This window comes from Nilaparvata lugens, chromosome 1, assembly GCF_014356525.2.
Source record: "Nilaparvata lugens isolate BPH chromosome 1, ASM1435652v1, whole genome shotgun sequence".
Lineage (NCBI taxonomy): Eukaryota > Metazoa > Arthropoda > Insecta > Hemiptera > Delphacidae > Nilaparvata > Nilaparvata lugens.
In genome coordinates this window covers 18,614,178-18,641,039 of record NC_052504.1, presented here as the reverse complement: position 1 = coordinate 18,641,039, position 26,862 = coordinate 18,614,178, and the positions used below count along the sequence as shown (strand labels likewise).

The 26,862-nt window shown below is 34.8% G+C and overlaps 1 protein-coding gene across 13 annotated transcripts in view; it reads left to right on the top strand.

The window, feature by feature from the left end:
• LOC111052229 (disks large 1 tumor suppressor protein) overlaps window positions 1–26,862 on the top strand; it is a 748,988-nt gene that overhangs the window by 141,660 nt on the left and 580,466 nt on the right. For 5 of the 13 annotated variants that reach the window (XM_039432526.1, XM_039432518.1, XM_039432496.1 and 2 more), the window contains exon 1: window positions 25,197–25,470. The exons of 3 other annotated variants lie outside the window; for them this stretch is intronic. The gene's annotated coding sequence lies outside the window, so the exon portion shown is untranslated. Of the gene's footprint in view, window positions 1–25,195; window positions 25,471–26,862 lie in introns of those variants that run through there. 5 more of the 13 variants (XM_039432538.1, XM_039432531.1, XM_039432512.1 and 2 more) reach the window with 2 other exon arrangements.

Genomic DNA, 26,862 nt, shown 5'->3' with positions numbered 1-26,862 from the left:
GATTTAAAATACTCTGCTATGACGTAATTTAATACTGACAAATAGTCCATACAAAACTGTTATATTACTGCCCAATGAGTGAATATTTTAGTCTTATACTCTTATTTTATATTTGTTACATAAATCTGTGTTCTAAAAAGATTACGATTTCTTATTGTTTATATAAATAATACGTGTATATTTTAAATTAATTCGCTTTTACCGCCGGTCAAATACTGCATTGTGATTGGTACATCCTAAAACTACATCATGTATCCATGCGCTGAATAAAGTTACATCCCATTTCCATCATCTTTTTGTTTTGTTTTTTATATTTTGTTCATGCTCGTTTGATATAATAAATATTTTTGTGTTTTCTAAAACGCTTTTTCGTTTACATTGATATGGCATGATCGCTTACTAAACCCTCTGATCATAGTATAAGCGAATGCTATTTATACGCAACTAATTTGCCACAAGGTGTCTGGCTAATTCTCAAAATATACGGCTCGACCGATTACTAAGGTCGCTGACTAGTAGATACCAAAGAACCTAACCTCAAAATATTATATATTTTATATTAATAAATAAATAGCAGTAATACTTTTGTTTTCATTTGGCTGTTCAAAACCATAGCCTTGAGAGCCGTTATTATCTAATCTAGACTGTTGACACCGTATCTGGTGATAACAATACAGCTGCTTGCTCGAGACCTATCAATTTCCTTTCATTTCAAGATTTTGAGGAATATCCAAAATTATATTCTTACAATATAAGACACATTTCATAGAATAGAAAAATCTTCTCCAGTACGGTTTTTATAAAAATAATAATCAAAGTGTTTCACTTGAATATTGATCTTCACATAGTCAATATTCCTTGATTTAGAAAAATGAAAGCCTCAATCAAGATTCGGACGATTCTGATTTTCAAAAGGATTTTCATAATTGAATAATCTTATTAACTCCGTTTAGTTCCTTCCCACTTCCAGTTCAATTATCTGAATCCCATGATAATTTCCTGTTTGAAGATTAAATGCTTTTCAAACACTTTCACTCTTATTTCTATCAAAAGCACTCTGGAATCTTCGACGAAATATGAATCACTTCTTCAGATTAGAAAATAAATTATCGGTCATTAATTTCATTTGATTTTCTCATTTACTCTTGAGCTAACAAAAATAATATCGTTACATTCTTTCAAATTGGGACGAATGAAATCCTTTCATTCTTTTCGTTGAACTCTTTTTCCATTTCTCTATAATTATCAATACCGAAAATATAATTATCAAAACAGGACCGGCCTAATGCATGGTATGTTTACCGGGAATTGGAAATACTGTAATGTCTTTATTGAAATGCAATTGAGATCTATTAAATATATTGTTCAGCTCTTTCTTGTGATTGTTTTTAGATTTGGAACTTAAAGAAATTGTAATACCGTTTGATGCTTACAACAAAAGATTATGTTAATTTGAATAAGGCTGTGAATATCTTGGTGATCTGTAGATAGTCGATAATTTGATTTTTTATGATTCATTTTTAATCTGTTATATTTCTCATCAGTGTTTCATTCTAGCATCAGCTAATGTGGACAGAATCATGGTAGGAAGATCTGTGATCATTGTAGGAACCTGAGATCATGGTAGGAATAAGGCTGTGAATATCTTGGAGATCTGTAGATAGTTTAGTGTAGATGATTTGATAATCATCAATTTTTATTTTTCATTTTTAATATGATAATTCATATTTCTCATATTTGGTGTTTAATTTTAGCATCATAAGCTAATGTGGACATAATCATGGTAGGAAGATAAAAATGATAGAGTATTGGTTTTTAATTGAGAGAGCTGTTTGTTATTTGTAGTTGAAGTTTTTGAAGTCATTCTACAGAATCTACAGAATCTATCTTGTCTGTCTGTGTGTTAAAAAAACTGTTGAAAAAGTATGGCTTGAATAAATAACACTGAAGAAGTTTTGTAGCCTCTGCCAGAAGGTGTTAAACAAAGTTAGGTTTTGGCTTGAGGGAGTTTTATATTGTATGCTGTAAGGGTTTTTGAGAGTTTTATAGGAACAAAACCTTTCTTCAATCGGGAAATCCAGGACAAAAGATCAATTCCAACAAAATACAAGATGAGTAGGACACTGGTATTTGGGAAAACAAAGAAAATTGGAAAATTCTTCTTCTTCTTAGAAAACAAAGTTCCAATTACAGCATTCCATATCCAATCTTCTATTTCATCAACTAATAACTTACATAATTTTTTCAATACATCAAATTTAGACAAACTGGAGCTACAAGGATTTCAAACATTCCAGGAACGTTTTGAACAGTTCAATAAAATGAATATAATGCCATCAAGTAGATGTGAAATATCAAAGTGATGGTGTGAAGGGTACTCCTGAACTCCCACTGAAATCACAGAGAAACATTTTCCATCACATATTGGTTTCCGTTTAGAAGAGCAATCTCATCGAATTTACAGTAACCGTGGACTTTCGTCATATAAATTTCGATTGATTGAACTCGTTCAGATTCAAATAATTGACGAAATTCTGTGAATAGTAAGCTACAAAACATCATTTGGCTCTCATACAATGCCTGCATATCAATTTTTAATCTGATTCAATCTAACCAATTAACACAATTTTCATGACAAAATTGAACAATTTTCAACTAATTTGTTTGGTTTTCATGAATCGGAATTCATAAAATCTGTTTGCCAAGACGTTCACTGGATTAGATTTATTGTTTATTTATTGTAGAGTGGGTATTGGATTCGATTTCTTGAAGTAGCTGACTGACTTCCTGTACCTCATTTCAAATTGAATGTTCATTGTTTCTGAGCCACCGACGTGAAAAGAGAGAAGAATCTCTTTGCTTGCTCATTCTGTTTTTATTCCACTCCTGTTTTTCCGATAAGCAATAAAGGTGGAGAGAATTGAAACTGTTTCCTTCCGTCAGAAGGCTAGATTGCGAACTCGTTATCTGTTGCCTCTTTCTGCTGCCTTCGAACGCAACAAGAGTCGTCCTCTGGTCCTCTCAAACGTTAGCACTCCTCGACACAAGTGTTGCTCCGCTATCAAAGCTGCAAAATCACTTATCAATGCTGGTCAACACTTTTCCAATTCATATCCTGAAAAAGATCTCCAGTCTCATCGTTACTTCTTTCTTTTTTCATTCCAAACGTTACCTTCTGAATAAGGTCCAATATACTTATTCCTAATCAACAAATTATTGTTAAAAAATAACTAAGCCCTTTAAAACTTTATAAATTTATAACTACTCGATAACAAATGAGTAGTAATATGATTGAGGAAAATAATCTGAAAATGATTGAATAACTTTATTGAGTGATTGTTGTTATGAACTTCAATCCAGTATTAATTTCTAAGAGCACTGGAAAATAAGAGACCTCTTTCGCGAAAATGAAACTAATATCAAATGGGCTGAAGATCTCATCTAAGATATTTAATTTAAGATCTATCGATATTTTTAATTTAATCAACCTCTCTACTAAAATTTTCATTCACACTCTATTATATCCAGTTTTTTCTGACTTACTTCGAAATCAACCCTTCTGTCCCTGAAAATACTACTGAGGACATTACTTATTCTTTTTTTGGGCTCCCAAGTTATTGAAGAGGGAGGAAGAAGCTGACTTTTCTTAATTCAAGGTTGGTGTGTCCATGGGCTCAAGGGGGGTGAGCACCTCTGGCTACAGTTTCAATTGAAGCATTGAAAAAAAATACAGGTGATTCGTAATTCACTTGTAACAGAACTTGGAATTCATGTTCACTTGGAATACTTTTGAATATAATATATTGTGGTTACCTAATAATTTACGATAATATACTGATAGTAAACGATACTTAACATATTTAATAAATACTACTATACGTTTAGGAATACTTGCAGACGAGTGGAACATCTCCACAATTTCAGTTATACATGAGATAGAACTTTCTTGTTGGCAGAAAATAGCGTTGTACGTTTTCGCGGCAGTTAGTGTGAGGAAGTACGTGCTTGTGAATGAGTAATGAAGAATACGGGGTGATAATTCACAGCACAAACCTTATTCCGGGTCGAGGCTAAATCAGATTGTCTGCATTTGCGCTGTGAAAGTAATATAATGTTGCTTCATCTCTCGACAGCCACTGTCGTCGACAATATTTTATTAGGTTTTCAATGAGACTCGGCGGCGACGTCGACACCCTCCTTCTCCCCCACCATCCTCAACGAACCTGCTCCATAATCAGCCGTCACCTGAACCAGTGTCAACATCTTCAACAGCTCGAGTTGTTTAGCACGGAAATGAAAAAGCGAATCACGGTTAATTTTATTCATCTTTTTAGGTACGACACTTTAGCAAAAACGCCATCGTCCCAGTAAAGTGCTTCGTTTGAAGATCAGTACAAACATTTCAAGTTCTCCTGATGAAAAATTTAGCTATGAAATCGAATTCTCACATTTTTTCCAGGAACGTGGACGGTGAATATCGAATTGCTCAAATGTAGAAGCATTTCAGAAAGGCGCTTTTCATGTTTTCGGATCTTCCATTGCAGTGATGCTTCCAAGCAGAATAAGGCTCAACGGTATTTGAATGGGATGCAAAGTTTTTCGTGGGAGAAATTGAGGCTAGTATATGGAAAAAATAGCATAGAGACAAACCCGAGAAGCCTTCGTTATAACGTTCCATCATTATACGTGTTTCTATCCTTCTACCTCTTATCATGAGTCATAAAATCGATATGCACTACTTTTAGTAAATCCGTAGACCTTTTGATCAATGGATCGTTGATTGTTTATGACAGGAGAATTAGTCTTACTCTTACAAAATCAATAATTGTTCATGACCTACGTTATGGGAGTACAGTAGAAACGATCTAGATCATGTTAAAATTCATAATAATCCAGAGACCTATTAAATTTGTAGAGATTTATTATTCTTGGTGATCATTCTTTTTCATTTTAATACGGTTCTTATTTGTTTATTTGTCTATGTCCGACAGATCTCGGAACATTTCAACGGCTCTAACGATTTTGATGAATTTAAAATAAATAAATACATATATACATAAATTGCTCGCTTAATGTAATTCTTATTAGCCTGGAACAAGCGTATTTTATTTTGACAAATGTGATATAACCAGAGAATTATGCGTTTTAAACCACGTGCAATTTCAGTTACAGCGGAAATTTGCATTTGACCTGGTCAGAGTTATTCAATGCATTTTGCCGTTTTCGATTATGCATGTTTGATGTGATGGAAATACAATAATTTGTTCACTCGTCCGGAACTGGAAATTATCTCCTCTGATATAGCGAGCAATCTCGTTGCATCTGAGGTCTGAGCACATCACTGTTCCGAATAATCATCAATTATGCAAGAACATGACTCCGGTGTTCCGGTGGTGTCTGATAATGAGCAGATAACAATCACCAGAATTATAGGTTACGACAAGTGAGGTATCTATTCCATCTATCCCATCACACCCTATTAGTATAATTTGGTGGCTTGTCACGTATGAGGAGGCTGTGAACTTGCTGGCTTCACAGCCAGAAATTCAAATTTCTAAATAGTAGATCTCTATATAGTGGAAGTCAACTAATAATAATATTATTTTCTGTAGTATTCTTATAGTACGATATAATGTCATTATTCTTTTTACTTCATCTTTTGTACGTATATCTTACTTGTAAGTCAATTGGTTAATTGGTTGAAGTCAATTTGGTAAGATAATTGGTTAAAGCTAAGCGGCTATGCGAGTAGCTGATTGCATTTTTGCAATGAAAAATCTATTTGAAATGAGTTTAGACCAGAAATCAATACAATTTGTGTAATCGAGGTAATAAGGATTTCTCTTCTCTTGTTTAAGTTATGACTGTTATCTGTTACTTGATTAATAGTTTTCTGCAGTAGGCTAACTATAGATAATAATCTATATAGAACTGAAGGTAAAGTAGGTGTATAGATATAGTCTACTAAAGTATCGTATCACTATCAGACGGTTTCCATGGGGGACGATTTCAAATGGAAGGTTTATGAAAAATCATGTTGCACTGTTACAACGGGATTCAGTCATAGAAGAAAACAATCCTAAATTTGTAAGATTGTAATATAAGTATAAATTTTCACTGATTCAGTTAAAAAAGTCAGCAACTGATTAACATGGTGTGCTTTTGTGGCGTGATATTCAAAGTGTTATAACTCTTCTATTTTCCAACTCCGTACCGTTGCCGAATTGTTTGGATTCTATGTAGAAATATGGTGAATTACTTGTAAATATTCAATCTCAATCATGAAAATGTATTACTCAAAATCATGAGGAAATATGTACTCTTGATGAATTAATAGTATACTACGTCACATGGATGGGAAGGTGCCTTTTGCAGTGGAGAATGATGTTTCTAGTCGAGGCGTCAGCCGAGACTAGAATTTCATTCGAGCACTGCAAAAGACATTCACGTTCAAGTAACGTACACTATTTTTTGTCATAATAATCTAATGAAGAATAATTTAGAAATAGAAAACATTACCTGCTTGTGCTACATCAATTCTATTAAGATAACCTAGTTTACAAATTTCGAATCAGGAATTTTGTGGAAGTTGACAAAAATTCCACCTAGAGCGTGTGATGAATCTTTCAAATAGATCTCATGAGAAGAGAGAAAATTGTGATTACCTTTTAAAATGAAAGAATTTGCTAAAGGAATAGTTAGCGACCGAGCGATAAAGCTTACTTATCAGTAACTGTATATTAGATAAGAGTACCGTTCTGTACTGAATATTTTCTAGTAAATTATTCAATAAAATTATAATTATTATGCAAATAAAGCACGAATTATTTATGAATTGCTCATTGAATTTTGAGGTTACACTATGTTTACTATCGATCAGATGTTTTTAAAGCAGTTCGAACACAGCTGACTGATTCAAAGTATTGTCAAATGTCACGTCAGTTTCATGCGAGGTATAATATCATTTCTAAAAATTATAAAAACTATCAATAAAGGACCAAGAATTTCGAATAAAAAATAAAATGTATGTATTATCGTTGAAATTATTTATTACTTACGAAATTATATTATAATGTCAAGTCTTATTGTAACTAACTAGGTCATAGCATGAAATTATATTATTGGTAAAAACTGCAGAAATTAATTATAACAGTCTCAGACATAATAAAAATTGTATAAGAATATTAATTTATTAATTATTACTTCAACTGAACCACATGGTAATTAAATCTCTTTGGCAAGCCTAAGCCAATCATAGTGCATAAAAATAGCACCAAAAAGGTGATCGTTTGAAAGCAACACATGTTAATTTACTATCAGACAACAAACCTGCCTTATCATATACGCTAGCACATGTACATTGTATGAGAGGAACTATGTCTAGAAGATTAAGCAGTTTTAAGAATTACATAAATTGAATTATTATTGTAATTAAAGGAATTATATTCTACTGCCTGCCACTGACGTCACGTCTACGTCACAACCGTTCTACCAATGGCAAATTTTCATGCAAATTATTACATCGAGATTCTCAGAAGAAAGGTCTAGCCAAGAAGCTTAGAGAAAAAGACAGCACTTCCCTTTTGAAATCCTCACCGTTCAGATCTCTTTATAGTTACCAAGACCTATTCGTAAAAAATTCTTGTTCGATTTTATATGTTTTATTTGTGAGCCAATATTTTAGGCTAATCTATTTGTTATTTGTAAATTTATTTTCATAAATCGATAAATTTAAAAGTTTAAAGTTAAATCATCCCTTAATTAATTTGGTGAAGGAAATATTAAATTAAAATTCCCCACGTGCTGAAATCGAAGCCTGGACCTGCTGCCGATCAAACGATTTTGATCTAAAGAAGAAAACCACGACCGTCAAGGAATTTCACGTGAGTTATAAGTTTAAAGGGGCCCCAATCTACGCTTCGAAAATATTACAGTGCAGAAAACATAAATTTTTTCTTCGTTAAATTATTGGCCACGCCGACAAGCGCTTATTAGTTATTAAGAGCCTAGAATTTATTCAATATTGAATTTATACGAACTTGTAGTTGATTAGCTATCCTCCGCTGCCAGAACCACGATCCCCGAGCATTTTAAAAATATTTTTATAATTAATTTTTCACTATTTTTTCAAAACTGTTCAATTTTATCAAGTGTAAAATTCTGTCGAATCACGCATGATATCATGCAAGTACAAGAAAATTGCTAATCATTTTTGTTAATGTTAAACCACTTTCAATCTGTAAATTATATTCTGAATCTGCACTGTGAGATCATATATTTTATTATAATATATTCCAGTTTTGTTAATTCGTTCTCTGAGTTCGATTATTTCTTAAGCCTGTCAATTATTGTGTCTGATACGTTCTATATCATCAAGAACCGATCGAATACGATCATTGGAATAAATGAATTAAGCTGGATATTGGAACAGGTCTAAGTGGATGTAGCGAGTGGGGTCAGATCGTGATATTTATTCTTTGTCCTTACCTGCTCATATATCAGCTTTTATCTGTTACCAACCTCGACTTAGGAGCGAATACATCAATCGTACAGCAGATGCAGCCAGAGATCATATAATTTCCTACAATAGAGCTTAAAACTCGACAAGACTCTGTTCTCGAAATATATTCCAAACGATATCTGGTCCTTGTACCCTATCTTAATCTTCGGAACTTATTAGAGACGCAGTCCCGTAAATTATCTACATCGGGATTTTTGCTCAACCTGTATGATTTTGTATGCTCATTCTTCACAGGTAATAATTTTAAGATATCCGTATTCAGTGTTTAGCGATCGCTACACTGCTTATAAAAATTTCATCACTATACAATCTGTCATTAGAAGAATCAAGGGTGAGCGAGCGTTTAGGCCTCCCGCGATTCCGACAATTGCATTGAATCTTGTAGTGAATCAATCAGTCTGGTGTACACTCAGCGTCCACGCACGCAATTGCAAAATTTATAACCTCAACACCGTTGAATTAGTACAAGATTCACTCTACATACGTGAAGCCGTTAAAAAAAAAAAAAAAAACACTTTACATGATTTGGCGCCCAACGTGGGGCATTTAGATACAGCACTACATGATTTGGCAAATCACCCTACATATGTGAGGCAAGTAAAATACCGCTCCACATGATTTGGCGCCCAACAGTGATAGGCATTGAAGAGGTGGATAATCGACTATGAGGATTATTTAGTTGCTCAGTATACTATAGCGCTGACAACGGGAAAATTTTTTGAAAAAATTCATGGTTGTGAATTTCTTCGAATTGAATATTAACTGTTCACTGTTATACAAAACAGCAAGACGTGCCATACCCAATTTTTGAACAGAAAAGAAATTTATCGATTGATGAATTTTTAGAGAAAAAAATCGAACTCAGAATTTTATTATTGTGTTATTCGAAAATTGGTCATATTATAAGTCATAGGTATAAGAAATACCATAAGAAAGGTCATATTATTTGAAGAATATTAGGTCTATATTGAAACAATTTATAAAAAATTTACGGAAAAGAGGATTGAAGTTATTTACATTTTTTAAAAATTTTTAAAGCATAAAGAGGGAAGTAAAATTAAATCACGGATATATTGCGGAATAATTCAAGTAGAATGCTGCAGCTTTTATATAAAATTTTGTGAAGAATTCTAGCCCTATATATAATTGCGGCAAGAAATTATAAGAGTAAAATATTTATAATAATAAGAGTAATAAATTATAAGAGACGTACCTTCGTTACCGCATAAGTGTTCATTGTATCCTGTGTGTTATTATCATTTTTATGTTAACGATATTGCTAACTTGATTCATTTTATCACTGAACACATTGCTAAACCACTTTTTCTGTATTTCACTCACTACGAAGCTATAACAATTTCTATTGGATTTCTTATTAATTATTTTATATATCACATATACATTTCCACATTCATTCACCGCACACGTTCGTCGCATTATTTTCTCACAAACCATGGCAGGAAACGACCAGGTCAATCCAAGTCTGTCGGACACCGAAGACATCTCACCCGATTGTTCGCCGCCATCCGCATCTGCCACCGCATCCGCCGATTTCCATCCCAATGTACTGGATGATTTATCTTCGACACAGGTGGAGGAGAGCTGCATTCTAGTGGAAGATCCGTTGGCAGCCCAAGAGCCGGAGGACGAAACATCGGGAGAGCATACGGACGACGAGGCCCCAGAAACAGGAACTCCTATTTCTCGCACTGTTGCTCGGATGAAGAACCAGCAGATGACCGTTAGATATACGCCCACTCCCGCAATAGATTGGAACACCATCCTGGAAGAAATAAAACAAGGTTCTCCAGTAACAAACGAAGCAATAAAAGAATTAAAGGAAGACAACAAACAATTAAAGGAAGACAACAAACAATTAAAAGAAGATAACAAACAAGCAAAGGAAGAATTAAAAAAGGAAGTTCAAGAAGCAAAGAAGGTAAATGAACAGGGCTTGGAGAAGTTAAGTCAGCGGATGGATGGAGCATTCCGTGACACAGATAATACCATCAAAAAATTAACTGAGTGTCTGGATAAATCAATTTTGGAAACCAATAATCGACTAGATAAGATATCCCAAGATATGCACACAAAAACAATTAACATCAAAGTCAGCCTAAAGGAACATGTACATGTGGAGAAGGATACAATGAAGGAGGTGAAAGTCAAACAAGCAAGCGAACATGACACATGTATGGGAGACCAACCTACCGAGAATGTCAGGACTGAAGTCGCGCCGCACCCCGCAGAACGCCGAGAGGGACCAGCCGACATCACCCGCCAGGCCGAGGACGACATCCATCAAGTAGAGGGACAGCCCGTACCGCCGCGCGCCGACTACCAGGAGTCCAAGGACGCTGCCCACCGAGTGGAAGAGCAGCCCGGACCGCCGACCGCCCACATCATCGTCCATCCACCGCAAACAGCACCTGAAACATGTGAAACCAATACTCGTGAAGATCGCCCACTAAACAATAGAAATGAAACGGAAACCCACAACAAATCGAAATCACAATTGAAAGTAAAAACCTACAAAACAAAACAACATACAAGCAAAATAGTAGTTCAACAGAAAAGAAGAAGCATTAATAGAGTTCATCTACACCGCCGTCATGTTAGGCTGAAATCCTACATCAAATCTTTTACCAGCATTCAAGAAAAAAGGAAAACAATATTAAGAAGAATCTATTCACACCGCAGTCATGTCCGGTTAAAATCAAGCCAACTGTACACCAGCATGCAGAAAAGGAAAATATTATTTAGAAGAACCCACAGACACCACCGGCATGTCAGGTTTAAAAAAGATCAAACTGCATGTTACCGGCCGACCAAGAGGAAATGAGTTTGTAGGAAATGATCTACACCACCGGCACATTCGTTTTAAGCCAAGTTTGATAAAACGGATAGTTGCAAATTGGAACGGAAACTTTGAAATAAATCAGAAATCAAATTTAGATGGGGGCTTGAGGAAAGAATAATATTTTAATTAACTGAAACTACGTTCGTGGATTATACGAATCATCAAACTTTTCATGGTTACAGCCTACCCACCGAATCATATCTTTGCAGACTAGCATCTTTCTACTGCTGCCTAATCAACAAGATAACCTAACTTCGCCGCATCTCAGCTAATAAGGAAATATTATTAATTCACATCAAATGAAGAAATTATTATCAACTCTAAGTCAAGAAATTAAAACTACGAAACAACTTTGAAAATTTACCAACCTAATCAAGCCATCCGCCTCATGTTACAATCATCACAGAAACAATCGCCTGGTACAAGCCGCACAACTGAAAAACAGAAACAAGAGTTGTATTATCAACAGAAAATAATTGTAAATTAGAAATAAGATGAAGTTAGTAGTGAATAGGAGGAAAGAAAATAAACAAAGTTTATTTGAAAAAATGTGTAAATCTAACCTCGAAATACAGAATCGATAGAAAAATCTATTCAGAGCCAAAGCCTGTTTGATAATTTTCTTCGTCACACCAACCAATGTGTGCGAGATCATAGAGTCAATTTTTATGGAATCAAAGCAATATCGTTATTAATTAATGTAACCTATTATTTAATGTGAAATTATAAGTGAAAAACGCAACCAAAAATATATATTTATGTTAAATTGCACGGAATGCGCATGTTATATGTCATATAAATGTTTCTCTAAAAAGCTCAAAAGAAAATGAAATTCTTACCTTCAAATGTGAAAATTTATTATTGTTGCATCAAAAGATCATGAATTGTAATTCAAATTGATAAATATAATCTTGAAAGCATAATATTTGTAACCAGCATTGATAATCAAAAATCACTTCAAGTGTAACCCTGTTTGTACACAACGTACTAAGCGTAAAAAAGGAATTGCTCGAGTCAAACGGTAGACAATTGTCAAGTCACCGAAGTTAAATCTCACTCTCACCCAATTAATGTAAAAGCCAGAACAAAGAGTCGAAACTTGTAATAACCATGAAAAATGATGAAAATCTATATTTGTTGCAAATACTGTTTGAAACCTAAGAGGATAATATGTCGAATTTTGTATATTTGTTATAGTTATGGGTCTGCTCATAAGCCACCCGTGAATGGAAGTTGTGGAGTTGTTTTAATGAAGGATCCAAAGAGACCTCATTAATTATTGTATTTCGATTGTATCCAATGGAAGGAACAATCAATTATTTATTTTCTCATAGCCAAAAGTGCACGATATATCGTTTTTAGTGTTAAGTGTCGAGTTTTCGTAGAAGTAAGGAGATGAAATAGTGTATTCATCACAATATCAGATTTTTCAAATAGTCATTGTTTTGACTCGTCTCCCAATTACCTATTTAAAATATCCTGGGGGCTTTTATGTGATGAATCTTTCAAATAGATCTCATGAGAAGAGAGAAAATTGTGATTACCTTTTAAAATTAAAGAATTTGCTAAAGGAATAGTTAGCGACCGAGCGATAAAGCTTACTTATCAGTAACTGTATATTAGATAAGAGTACCGTTCTGTACTGAATATTTTCTAGTAAATTATCCAATAAAATTATAATTATTATGCAAATAAAGCACGAATTATTTATGAATTGCTCATTGAATTTTGAGGTTACACTATGTTTACTATCGATCAGATGTTTTTAAAGCAGTTCGAACACAGCTGACTGATTCAAAGTATTGTCAAATGTCACGCCAGTTTCATGTGAGGTATAATATCATTTCTAAAAATTATAAAAACTATCAATAAAGGACCAAGAATTTCGAATAAAAAATAAAATGTATGTATTATCGTTGAAATTATTTATTACTTAAGAAATTATATTATAATGTCAAGTCTTATTGTAACTAACTAGGTCATAACATGAAATTATATTATTGGTAAAAACTGCAGAAATTAATTATAACAGTCTCAGACATAATAAAAATTGTATAAGAATATTAATTTATTAATTATTACTTCAACTGAACCACATGGTAATTAAATCTCTTTGGCAAGCCTAAGCCAATCATAGTGCATAAAAATAGCACCAAAAAGGTGATCGTTTGAAAGCAACACATGTTAATCTACTATCAGACAACAAACCTGCCTTATCATATACGCTAGCACATGTACATTGTATGAGAGGAACTATGTCTAGAAGATTAAGCAGTTTTAAGATTACATAAATTGAATTATTATTGTAATTAAAGGAATTATATTCTACTGCCTGCCACTGACGTCACGTCTACGTCACAACCGTTCTACCAATGGCAAATTTTCATGCAAATTATTACATCAAGATTCTCAGAAGAAAGGTCTAGCCAAGAAGCTTAGAGAAAAAGACAGCACTTCCCTTTTGAAATCCTCACCGTTCAGATCTCTTTATAGTTACCAAGACCTATTCGTAAAAAATTCTTGTTCAATTTTATATGTTTTATTTGTGAGCCAATATTTTAGGCTAATCTATTTGTTATTTGTAAATTTATTTTCATAAATCGATAAATTTAAAAGTTTAAAGTTAAATCATCCCTTAATAATTTGGTGAAGGAAATATTAAATTAAAATTCCCCACGTGCTGAAATCGAAGCCTGGACCTGCTGCCGATCAAACGATTTTGATCTAAAGAAGAAAACCACGACCTTCAAGGAATTTCACGTGAGTTATAAGTTTAAAGGGGCCCCAATCCACGCTTCGAAAATATTACAGTGCAGAAAACATAAATTTTTTCTTCGTTAAATTATTGGCCACGCCGACAAGCGCTTATTAGTTATTAAGAGCCTAGAATTTATTCAATATTGAATTTATACGAACTTGTAGTTGATTAGCTATCCTCCGCTGCCAGAACCACGATCCCCGAGCATTTTAAAAATATTTTTATAATTAATTTTTCACTATTTTTTCAAAACTGTTCAATTTTATCAAGTGTAAAATTCTGTCGAATCACGCATGATATCATGCAAGTACAAGAAAATTGCTAATCATTTTTGTTAATGTTAAACCACTTTCAATCTGTAAATTATATTCTGAATCTGCACTGTGAGATCATATATTTTATTATAATATATTCCAGTTTTGTTAATTCGTTCTCTGAGTTCGATTATTTCTTAAGCCTGTCAATTATTGTGTCTGATACGTTCTATATCATCAAGAACCGATCGAATACGATCATTGGAATAAATGAATTAAGCTGGATATTGGAACAGGTCTAAGTGGATGTAGCGAGTGGGGTCAGATCGTGATATTTATTCTTTGTCCTTACCTGCTCATATATCAGCTTTTATCTGTTACCAACCTCGACTTAGGAGCGAATACATCAATCGTACAGCAGATGCAGCCAGAGATCATATAATTTCCTACAATAGAGCTTAAAACTCGACAAGACTCTGTTCTCGAAATATATTCCAAACGATATCTGGTCCTTGTACCCTATCTTAATCTTCGGAACTTATTAGAGACGCAGTCCCGTAAATTATCTACATCGGGATTTTTGCTCGACCTGTATGATTTTGTATGCTCATTCTTCACAGGTAATAATTTTAAGATATCCGTATTCAGTGTTTAGCGATCGCTACACTGCTTATAAAAATTTCATCACTATACAATCTGTCATTAGAAGAATCAAGGGTGAGCGAGCGTTTAGGCCTCCCGCGATTCCGACAATTGCATTGAATCTTGTAGTGAATCAATCAGTCTGGTGTACACTCAGCGTCCACGCACGCAATTGCAAAATTTATAACCTCAACACCGTTGAATTAGTACAAGATTCACTCTACATACGTGAAGCCGTTAAAAAAAAAAAAAAAACGCTTTACAAGCGCTAAAGGTGTTTTTTGTAGCAGTTTTGCTGTTCCTAGTTCGGAACTAGGGAACATACTCAACTGTAAGAAAAACATAATGGTTTCATTACAGTAGAGTATGCTGTAATGAGAATCATATGTTTATTTGTTCTGCAAAGAGCAGTTTACTGGCTTGATTCCGTGCATGGAAAACAGCTGAGATTGAATGACTATGAAAAAAATATTTTTGACATAGAATTGATCATTATTAACAAGAATTAACTATTAATGTCAGATCAGATTTGCTGGCATTGCTTGGAACAAAGCTGTCTACTTTAGAAGGCGATGGAAGAGGGAAAGCCGTAGCAATGCCTTCCTTTCATTTCCTGTGACCTTATAACCTAAATCTCACGGTATAAATGATGTTCCAAGTAAACATAATGCTGCATGACATGCTAATCATCAGTGGAGAAAAATTGGGATTTTGTCGTCGTCTTATCTGTCGAATGTGATGAGGTTGATTGTCGGTTTTGAGAGATTGTCGCTTAATGCAGAGCGAAGAGTCGAGAGGCCACAGACCGTTCGTGCTTGCTGGTCTTTACAGCGAGGAGAGAACAGATAAGAGACAAGCTGGTCCTGGCCTGGACTGAAGTATACTCGAGATGAAGAGAGATATAGACGTTGTTATTGCTTAGGCAGCATCTCGCGTCGTCCGTCTCCTTATCCTCTCAGTTTTTCGGCCTCACAAGTCTCTTCTTACAGCTCATTCAATCCACCTCCACCTCCCCCAGCCTGCTCTTCCTCTTTGATAAAGGCAACAACTATCGATCAGCCGACTGCAGACTACTACCTGTCTAGACCCAACGCTCTCAGCTAGAATACTTGAGCCCGGCTCTAGTTTTACACCCCTTCAAATGTATCCCTTGAAGAAGGAGAAAATGGGGTTAATAGTATAACCATATAATATTCATGGATATTATCCTAGTAACAGTATAGATGAAATGTGTGAAAACCAATGTTCTGTAAAATGAGCGCACATCTTTGAATTTTCGATAAAAAATATACTTTTTAAAAGATAAAAAAAATAAAGTATTCCTTCGTCGTAGCCCTGGATCTCGGGTTGAAACTCTCCAATTGCACTTATTATAAGATTATTACATTATTAGTTATAATCATTATTACAATTATTAGATAATTGTAATAATTATCACTTATTGTACTCGAGTACTCTCTGTAATTGAGAGTTGATACCTAGAATTTTCTCCCTTATGTTGAGCTTCCATCTACAAAAAAGAGCAATAGCGATTTTTCAATCATTTCATGTGAAATAGTAATTCTATCCAATTGGATATTATCATTCAAATTGTACATTCTATCTGCTATAGGCTATTTGAGTTTAGTTTTTTGTTTGAATATTTCCAGGGATATCTGATATGATAGCCAAAATGACAGTTGGTGGCTCGCTCAGGTATCACCCCTAAATTAATTTCTACGTTGGAAGCGGCCTTCCTATTGTCTCTTGAGGTCGACCTGGACATAAAAAACGAGAACTGGCTCCAGAAACTCCCCGGACATCGATTACATTCGATTTTTCACGTGCAAGTTAGATGTGGGTAATGATAAAGGTATGGGACAATGTAGGCCTGTAGGCTCGAACTGTGCTGCGACTTTGAATGTTTGCCTCGGGGAGCAATAACGCTGCACCTTGCCCGAAAGCCGTTTTTTGCCCCCTGCCAAGACAAATAGATTGCTCCTGGAAGCCAAGTCTCGGCGGGCTGTTGCCTCCCTCCGGGCTGCAAGAATCAGTAAGCCATCGAACACCGGCAGAATATCAATTTGCAGCTGGCTGACACGACACAAACAGGCGTCGCGACGCCCTGGGGGACGTCTGCATCAACGGCTAGCACTCATTCGGCCATCAATAATGCTAGCGGAATTCGTATACATGTTGACTTTGTTATTTATTGTACATGAGATTCCAGATTATAATCATATTTCTAGAGTAACATTCCTTTTTCGATTGCACATAATCATATTGTGGTTCTCACAAAAGCAATGTGTGAACAATTCCAAGTACGATTTTAATTTTTCACAAACTGATTTGATAAATGAAAACTGAGAGATAATAATTATAATCAATATTTCATTATAATTGAAAACCTTGTATATACTCATTTCAATAATACTGGAAATTAGTTGCTCATGTTGATTGTATGTGGGTAGAAATTAATTCGTGAGAATGTTCGATCTGATTGAAGCAAGGTTTGGTAAAATCGTTACATTTATACTCCATGCATTAGTGAATTCTTCTCATCAAATATAATATAGAATTACCCGCCCAGCTCAGTTCTTAATTTAGTGTTAATCAGGTTGAACCAGATTAATTTGAGGGACTATAACGTGACTTCAATAGCTATAGGTCACCGGGTCCCTCAAATCAACCATCTGAGAGATGGAAGAATCATGAGAAAAATTTTTCATACCAGAATCAAACTATATATTCCCTATAAAGTATTGAAACTAGATACTCACCCTGCCACGGCTAATGTTCCATTGATCTATCTGTTCTCGATGAGTTTTGATGAGTTGTATACATTTTTGTCATCCTAAAGGTGAAGAGATTGTTAGTTTTCAAACCTGTCACTGACCTGAAATGTGAATCGATTCACTTCTGGATTTAATTGACGACTTTTTGATTTCTTCTAGTGGAAGGTATAGCTTCCTTTCTGGATTGAGAAACGTCAATTTGTTGTAGAGCTGACGGTGGAGTTCTTTTCACGTTTTAATCAACGTCTCGTTTATCTCAACACCAGTTACTATTAGTTCTAGGTGATTGCCAGGCTCTACTTTCTACATTTGAGTTTGTGATTAGGGGTGGTGTGTGTGCGTGTTCGTGTGCTTGATCCTCCCCTTCTCATCCTTCTTCTCCTCCTCACGTCCTCCTCTACGTCCTCTTCATCGTTCATCTCACCGTCCGTGAATCGTGAAGTTCCACCTACAAGATGCGTGAACGCGTTCGAAGCACGATTCACAAATAAAACCTTTGATGCGTGACTAGATAACTGCTGCTAATCTTATTATTGACAAAGTCTGCACTTGATGTGAGTATTGTACTTTGGTTGGGAACTTGTATGAGATAAATAATTTCCATGAATCCTCATTTCCAGTGAAATATTAATTGATGGAAACTGTTCAGCCAAGCAACCATCGCATTGTGAGTAATTATTTCATCAAACCACATATTCTACATCACAATGAATGCATTTATTTGTACAGTGCTCAGCCATGTATGTAGATAAAGGACTTATTCGAATATGTTGTGAACGTATTTAATGCGTATCATTGGAAACAAAGATAAAGTGCAATAAATGGACTCTGTTTTAAATTCATTGGTGGGTGAAATCTACATCGTGATTAACAATATGATTCAGAAATTACACGTGGGTGAAATTTAATTCATGAAAACGTCAGTGAGATACTAAATTTATTCATAATTATGATGTTATCTCTCGTACAAATTCCATGCTCACGTATCATTCAAGTAGATTTTTGCTTTCCCAGCCAAAATATTGTTGATAGTAAACTAAATACTCACAGAAAATAGGGTTCGTTATGGGAATCCACACCTAGAGATTATCTAGAGAAGAAGTTCATTCTATCTAACAGTTCTTTCATTTCCACCTATTCGCATATTAGATGGACAACAATGAAAACTTCCAAAAAGAAATACATTTTTTCCAAAGCAAGACAAATTTTTGAATTGAAGAGACTACAGAGTACAAACTCTGGAGGGAAGAGTAATGCAGTCCTTATTACTGTTGGGAGGTGGGTGGAAAGAAGGTTTTAATGTTGTGGGGGGGGGTAAGGGGAACCTATTACACTGTAGTCGGTTAGCGTATGTTTGTAACTCTTGGGGCTGTCCCGGCTCCGCGATGACCGCAACCCTGCAACTGGACAGACAAAGACCGACCGATAGGCCTATTCACTCTCGTTAATTATCGTTTCCGGGCCACCTAATGGAGTCGGCAGTCCACCCGCAGGCTCTTGCCTTCATCCCCCACCCCTCTTGCCACTCACCGACCGCGGAGCTTTATTACAATGCAGCCTGCTCCCCTTCCCCCTTTCCTCTTAATGTCGCCATCCTTTTATTATCAGTAGCCTCAGTTTAACCCCACTTTCTAGAAACACTGTTGAAATTTGAGCAGAAAATTTTGGTACTTTCCCTGGAGTCATTACAGGTTTGTTGATTTTGGAAACACTGTTGAGCTGCAGTGAAATTCACAGTTCTCCTTTCTCAGAAGTACTTGAGCCAGGTTTCATTTCTTGCCAGCTGAGCAGATGGAGTCGAAACTTTCCACAAATACATAAAGAGATGGACGTTTTAAATGGAACTTAAAATTTTATGTCGGTAGTTTTTACTTTTCACAGTATTGTTGGCTGAAGTACTCATGAATCGTATAAGGAACCTCCCATTCAGTTTTCCATATTGAGAGTTTTTCTCCTTCATTGGCAGTTACATATTTGGTTGCCTGCTTCTGAAAGATTGACCGCATTAGAAATAGACAAGTTATAGTCTTATCTGTGAATGGGAAAAGTACGGAATTCTCCTGAAGAATCCCTGTGAATGAACCCCTACTTATTTCGTAAGTATCCCACAAACTTTCTGATGACAGCAATTATCTTCTCCCACAGTCTATTCTCATAATGAAAATCTCAGTTGAATATAGAGAGAAGTTTTCCAGGTGCTAAGAGAATTACCCACTTTAGCTCACGTTCAATGGCGAGTTCAGTTAGTACAAGCTAATGTGCGCAGAAATTAAATTCAAGAGGTCGCACCTTCAATGTCGATTACAATGTTCGCCTGAGGGAGTATCAAGTGCTAAGCACCTGCGAGTTTGTTTGAATGAGGAGTTCCAAAGGAAGAAAAGTATTATCCGATGGTTAGGACGGGGAAAATCGGGGCAACGGATTTTCCGGACCATTGTGAGCTTTAATTATGTGGAAAGCCATAACCGGGTAGACGCTTAAGCTTATTTCCATAACAATGGTTGAAGATCTTGTGAGACATTCCACCGGCGTAATAGGCCATTGTTCATCGATTTGAAAATAATCCGAGTGATTAGTCTCCATTGACTAGCACAATATCATAGAGCACAATGCCCTGTTACTTTACATTCGAGTTGTTTTTCTCATTCGATTTCATCTGCTCTAATAAAATTGAATGTGAATGGTGGAATCAGATTAGTAGATGTTGATGATTTGGTTGGGACGATTAAATAGTACGATTCTATCGCATATTTAATATATAAATGAAGAATATTAGGTCAGAGAGTATTTCGGCGAAGAGATTTTCCCCTCTATGAATGTATTTTGAATCTATTGATATCTACTCCTACAAACAGGATTCATCGAGTATCAGCTTATTCGATTTGTTTTATCTCCTCATTACATGATATGCATTAGCTTAATGACCTTTCTTGGAGTGATATTCAAGTATCAGATTCGATTAAAAAGTGATGATATTGCAGAGACTGATGTAAGACGTAACAAATTATCACTGTTTCTTGTCATTCTCTAAGCAATTCTCCAACTGTTGAAGTTCAGTGATTTGTTCTTGATGATCAATGAAGACCTTCAAAAAAATTGAATAAATTGTTTCAAATAATCCAAGTCATCTACACGTCGAATATTCTTCGAGAAGATTTCTAATTCATAGTATTCATAGTCTTTTAGTTTTGATTGAAATTGATTGATATTCTATTCCAATAATTGCTGATAATATCCTGTAAAATATCCTAATAAAATTCTGAGCATAAAAGAAGTTGGAAAAAGTTCATGCCATCCAATAAAGTATCTTTTACGATCTCATAGACTAATAACATATATTATTCACCAGAGACCCCCTGGGTAAAGAACTCGCTCATGAACTGTTTTACATGTATGACAGTAGTAGGTTCCATGGGGATCCTATTCCAATTGAATGAAAATACTTTCTTTCGCTTCAAAACTTTTGTCTGCCATCTTGGATCCGTTCTATGGATACAACTTCATTTTGAATCCAGCTTCATTTTGGATCCAACTTCATTTTTTTAAATGGGAAGGTGGTCTTGTTATACACGATTTCGATAAAGAATTTCAAAGGAAAATTAATTGCGAAACCCACACATTGATATCTCAAACCATTTCAATGATCTTAACATTTGAAGTAGCTTCCACTTTCAAATTTAACACTTTGAATAAAAAAAAAACAACTGCTATCACAAGTAGTATTTTTACATGTATGTTACAGACAGGCAGACAGACGTTAACGGAAGCGAGTTAATATAGAACTTATAAATTTATGTAGTTTATTATTTATTACTGAAATCATGTGTAGGCAGATAAAATTTTGTCTGTCTGACAGTCTGTGTGATATCTCCCAAAAAGCTTTAGCTTTTTTTAATGAATGGAAAAATTAAAGAAATAGCATGCAATTAATTCCAGCTGACTAAATAATAAAATCAAAACAATTTTTCTTCTTATGCACTTTCAATGTTATTTTTATATCCTGAAAAAGGACGAAGGAGTGAGTCGATTTTGTTATCCTACGAACTTGATCTGTAAAAAGGTTAGAAGAATTCGTGTTCAAAATTTGAAGCTGATTGATTAATTCTCTCTAAAGTTCTTGTCAAACAGACAGAAAACAACTTTGGCCTTCAGTAGGTCAAAAGTTTGAACTTCGCTAACGCTCGTTCAAAATATTCTGCCTCTCTAATTACTATTCTGTAACAAGTAAGGCTACTGACAACTGTTCAAACAATATTAGGGTATATTTATTTTGTTGATGTTCTGAATGTTGTAAAATTATGAACACGAATTTTACCTATGGATATGCTTCAGCGATTTTACAGGGATAATTTAATGAATTGAATTGTTTAGATGGAAATTCCCAAAGGGATTCAGATAACATTGTAGTGGCGAACAGTTATCAATGTAGTTAGTTCATGGCGTTTATTATTTTCCCTGATGTTGAAAACTTTGTAAACAGATATGATTATATTCAAACAAACTGAACTCTGATTTCAATAGAACAAAAGTATCGATGCAGTACAATTTGTTGATGCTATAATATAACATACTCGTACGGATTATCATTGTTAAATGAGTTGATTGTTACGTTTGATAACCTGCTAATCTGCGACTCATGTGTTATATAAACTCCCCTAGTGGATTGAATTGAAATTCAATCCTTACATGTTATGAGAATAATCTGTTAGAGCTGAAACGTGAATGGATGAAGTTCTACATGTATTTATTAAGATTGAAGTATTAGAAATGAGAGAGATCTCTATTGAAAATCAATATAAGAATCTTATTTGAACATTCTAGTTGAATAGACCGACTGAGATGAAAATATGATAGTTTGTCTACGTAGAAAATCCCACCCAATTGTGATTTCTATGTAATCAGATATCCATTCAAAACAGAATAGTTCTTGAGATACCATTGTTAATCTTAATAAAATTTCAGAATTGATTATCAGCTCGGAAATCTGTGCAGCTTCTCATCGTTAATCGATCTGGAATTGCTGTTTTAATATCAGTTTGGTATTTCAAATTGTGTTACATGATTTATCAGAGTTTTCAATTTGGAGACGCTTGACAAGCCAATTTCCTCGCTAATAACTGAATGTCAAACAGTATAATGCAGTTTAATTTCCTCTCCATTCATATAATCAACCATTCTATCCATGACTACAGTGTTTCAATCACTACTTCATTATCATCTTAAAAGTTGCTTCCCTAAAAGTTCTCAGGATTGAGAATCACATAGAAGAAGTTTAGATTTAATTTTCAATGGAACTAAAACTTCTCATAATATAATATTGAGCTTTCATCAAACATAATTGAATATTTATGATCCAGTGTATATTCTCTTCTGGTCAAATGGTAGACGCTATTATATTGGATGAGATTTCAATTGGAATCAAAAATTGATAATTATATTTATGAGAATGCAATCAATTCTTTTTCAATTAACTCATGCTGAGTTGAGTTGATACTCGTAGATTTCCAGTTATTGAACTTATATCAGCCATTCTACTATTCTCATGAATCATTACCATTTGGGAAGCGATTTGGTTTCATGGTCGCGCTGATAAGCTATCTATAAGTTGAGTTCCATGCATCTGCTGCTCCCGTTGGAAGGCTGACCACTTTCAGAGCCGAACTCCTTGAAATAAAATTTATGAGTTTGAAAATCGCTTCCCGGTGGTTCGGGACCTCAACTAAAGATGTGCTTTATATTGTTGGGAAACTATCGTGACTGTTCTAGAGTGTGAGTCTTGCCACAAGACAATAGGTTTCGTTAATCATATTGTAAGATTTGCAACATGAAAGCACGAAAGCACGAATTTGAGTTCCGGTATCACAATATTGAACATTCTTTCACGATTCTGATCTCGAGCTTCTCCAGAGGCAGTTTTCCATAATTTGTAACTCATATACAGTTATGATTTTTCAATAATAATTATATTTTTTTTCAATTGATTAGAACACAATATCGGGGAACCGAGCTTCGCTCTGGAGTACAAGAGTATAGAAAATTTATAACAAAAGAGGAAATTATATTATATTCGTAGTTTATATTTAGAATGATATTCTATGTTTGCTACAATATTTGTTAATATACTATGTACCATTCTACACTAAGAGCTTCTAGTTACTGTTTTGGAAAGTTTAGAGAAAACATGCAGCCCAACATTTACAACTATATATGAATGAAACTATATATAAGTTTTCACTTGAGAACTACTTCCAAGTCTACTAAGCAAAAAAAGGGCTGTTATTCATACACTATGAACACTGAAAATGATCGTTGCTGATACTATACCTCATCAATTTATTAAAAAAATACTAAACATGCAAAGAGTCAGTACAAATACTAAACAATGCTAAACAATACTAAACATGCACGCAGCTGAGTGCATCGGCTAAAAAAAGTTTTGAAGGATTAAAAGGAAATTTAACTTTTTTGATGAATTTGGAAACATTGCAAAAATATGTTTTTATTTTGAATATGATTATCATTTTCGATTAATAATGAATAATTTTACCTGTCAAACCCTAAAGGTTTCTTCATATTCTAGGTCGTGTTTATATTTTTACAGCTGGCTTTTCGTCAGCTTATGAATTTCGGGGATGATATATTTTGATTTTCCACAGACGCACTCGCTCACCCAATTTCATTATCCACAGACGACTAAAGTCTCATCTGTTTTTTTTTTAATGATGAATTAACCTCCTCTTTCCTTCTGCGAGTTTTCCGAGGGATGAGACCTAGTGCAATCGAATTTTCATATCATGTACCTACTATGTTCCAAATTCCGTGAGAATTATTAGAGCCGTTTTCGAGATCCGGTAACATACAGACATATAAACATAAAAAACAGAATTTGCTCGCTTAATAGTATAGGATTGACTTTTCGAACGTTCTTAATTCATTTTCATTCTTGTGATTTGTAGAATCCAATACCATGTCTATTGTTCCAATGTATCGGAGCATGGTGATCATGATATTAATTATGATTAACTTTCTCAATATAATTACTCTCACACATCACCTTTGTGGGATAATTCATTATGATTCCTTGAATATCTAAATCATAACTGTCATGTTTCTCAGGTCAATCAGATTTTTCACGACTGTAATGTTGGATCACAATTTCAATGGTTGTGATGTGTGGTTGATGGGTGGGGCATGGAGAGCGTCGCGGGATACTAGACGCTGCGGGGGTGTGATGCGTGCGGGGGTTGGGGTGGAACCGTCGCGGCGTTCCTTGGTGCGCCGGCTTGCGCTGCTTGGAAGGCGGTGGCGGGTGGTGGGAATAGTGAAGCGGATGGCGGTAGTCCCCTGCTGACTGCAGACAGGGACAGTTGTGTGCGCCCGGTGATAGGGGCTGCGCGGCAACCCATCACAACACCGCCGCTTGGCTGGTGGCCTAATCACGCCCGCCTTGCGTGCTAGCTAGTCTTGCGTTCTATTAACTCCCAGTGTGTTGAAGTGGTCAAGTGTGTGAAATTTCAAGTGGAAAATTAAAAAGTGTGTTAGGATGTGTTTAAACTTTCCAAAACTATTTCTGGGTTGATACACACTCGTGGCTTTTGAAAACTTTTCTAGCCCTGTAGTTGAACAAAACATGTAACGAAAAATTCTGATCGAACTTTTAAGTTTGTATCAATCTATTCATCTCACATTAGCAAACTTATCTCTAACTTCCCTATGAGTTCAAATACAATCATATATTCATGTGTGTTTTGAAGAGGCTTTAATAGTTGATTTACTATTGAACAAACAAAGTTTATAACTTTTTTCAATTGGATTTAATGCAGTTTTATGATATCGATGGATATTTCATTATGAACTGTATAAAATACTGTTGAAAACTATCAAACTATCATATTTACATGTGTGTTTTAATGAGGCTTAAATCATTGGTTTTCTAGCAAACACAAAATGTTTCTATTTTTTGTATCAAATTTTCTATTGGATTTCATGCAATTTTATGATACCAACTGTACAAAATACTGTTCAGTTGAGTGACTTAAAATAAGTCATAATTGACATTTCAAACATCATTCATGATTGCTATTTTCTACATAAATAAGACAATTCGTTGGAATTACTTTTGACTCTTTCAATTTTTTTAGGCATAATGCTCAATTCTATCTTATCATGAACCTTTTACAACTAGCACTACTCTACTTCAAAACTCAGGCTCAGTATATTATATTCTATTGATTCAGAAGCTCAGTCACCAGTAGCTTTGAGTGCTAGGTAGCTTGCTGTAAATATATATTTTCTCATCTAATTTTTCCCACGATATGATGTTCCTGGTACATTTGGGATATTCCTTTTTCAAAATCTGATACGTTTGATACAAGTCTGTTTCGTAGGAGATACATCTTTGGTGCAGATTTCTAAGCTCCTCTTTCCAAATATGAACTTGAACTCCTTGTTCACCTTCCAACATTTACAACAATAAATCAGAGAAGTGAAGTCAGACGGATACAGGTACATGTTGTGGGAGGAGTAACTACACCATTTGACCTGTTGACTTCTTTCGTTCGCCTCCTCACCTACTTTTCCTGATCTTCTCTCGTTCTCTTTCATTCTCCGCCTTCACAATTAGTTCTTTCCCTCTCTCGTCATTCCTCTTCCTCTCATATTCCTACCCATTACATATTATTAATAGTATTGAATCCAACTATCAAATTGTTCAGTTGTTTTGTTCAACAATGAAAATGTTATTACTCACTATATTGAACATCTAGATTGAGACATCTACCTTGACACTTTGATTCAACAAGATATTGGATCAATCATTCAAAACTATTATTGCAGACATCTTATTCTATCTCGCTTAGTTAAATTTCCTGTCCATCATATCCCTTGCACATTCTAACAGCTTTAGAGGTTTTTTAATGTTTCACTCTGAAGATCTCTCATTCAAATCCGTTTTACTTCAACAAAATTACTTCTTGCTGATTGTGAAAATTCACCTTTATTGATATTATTCCTACCAATGAAGTTCTTTGGATCTCATGAGTGTGTATCAATTC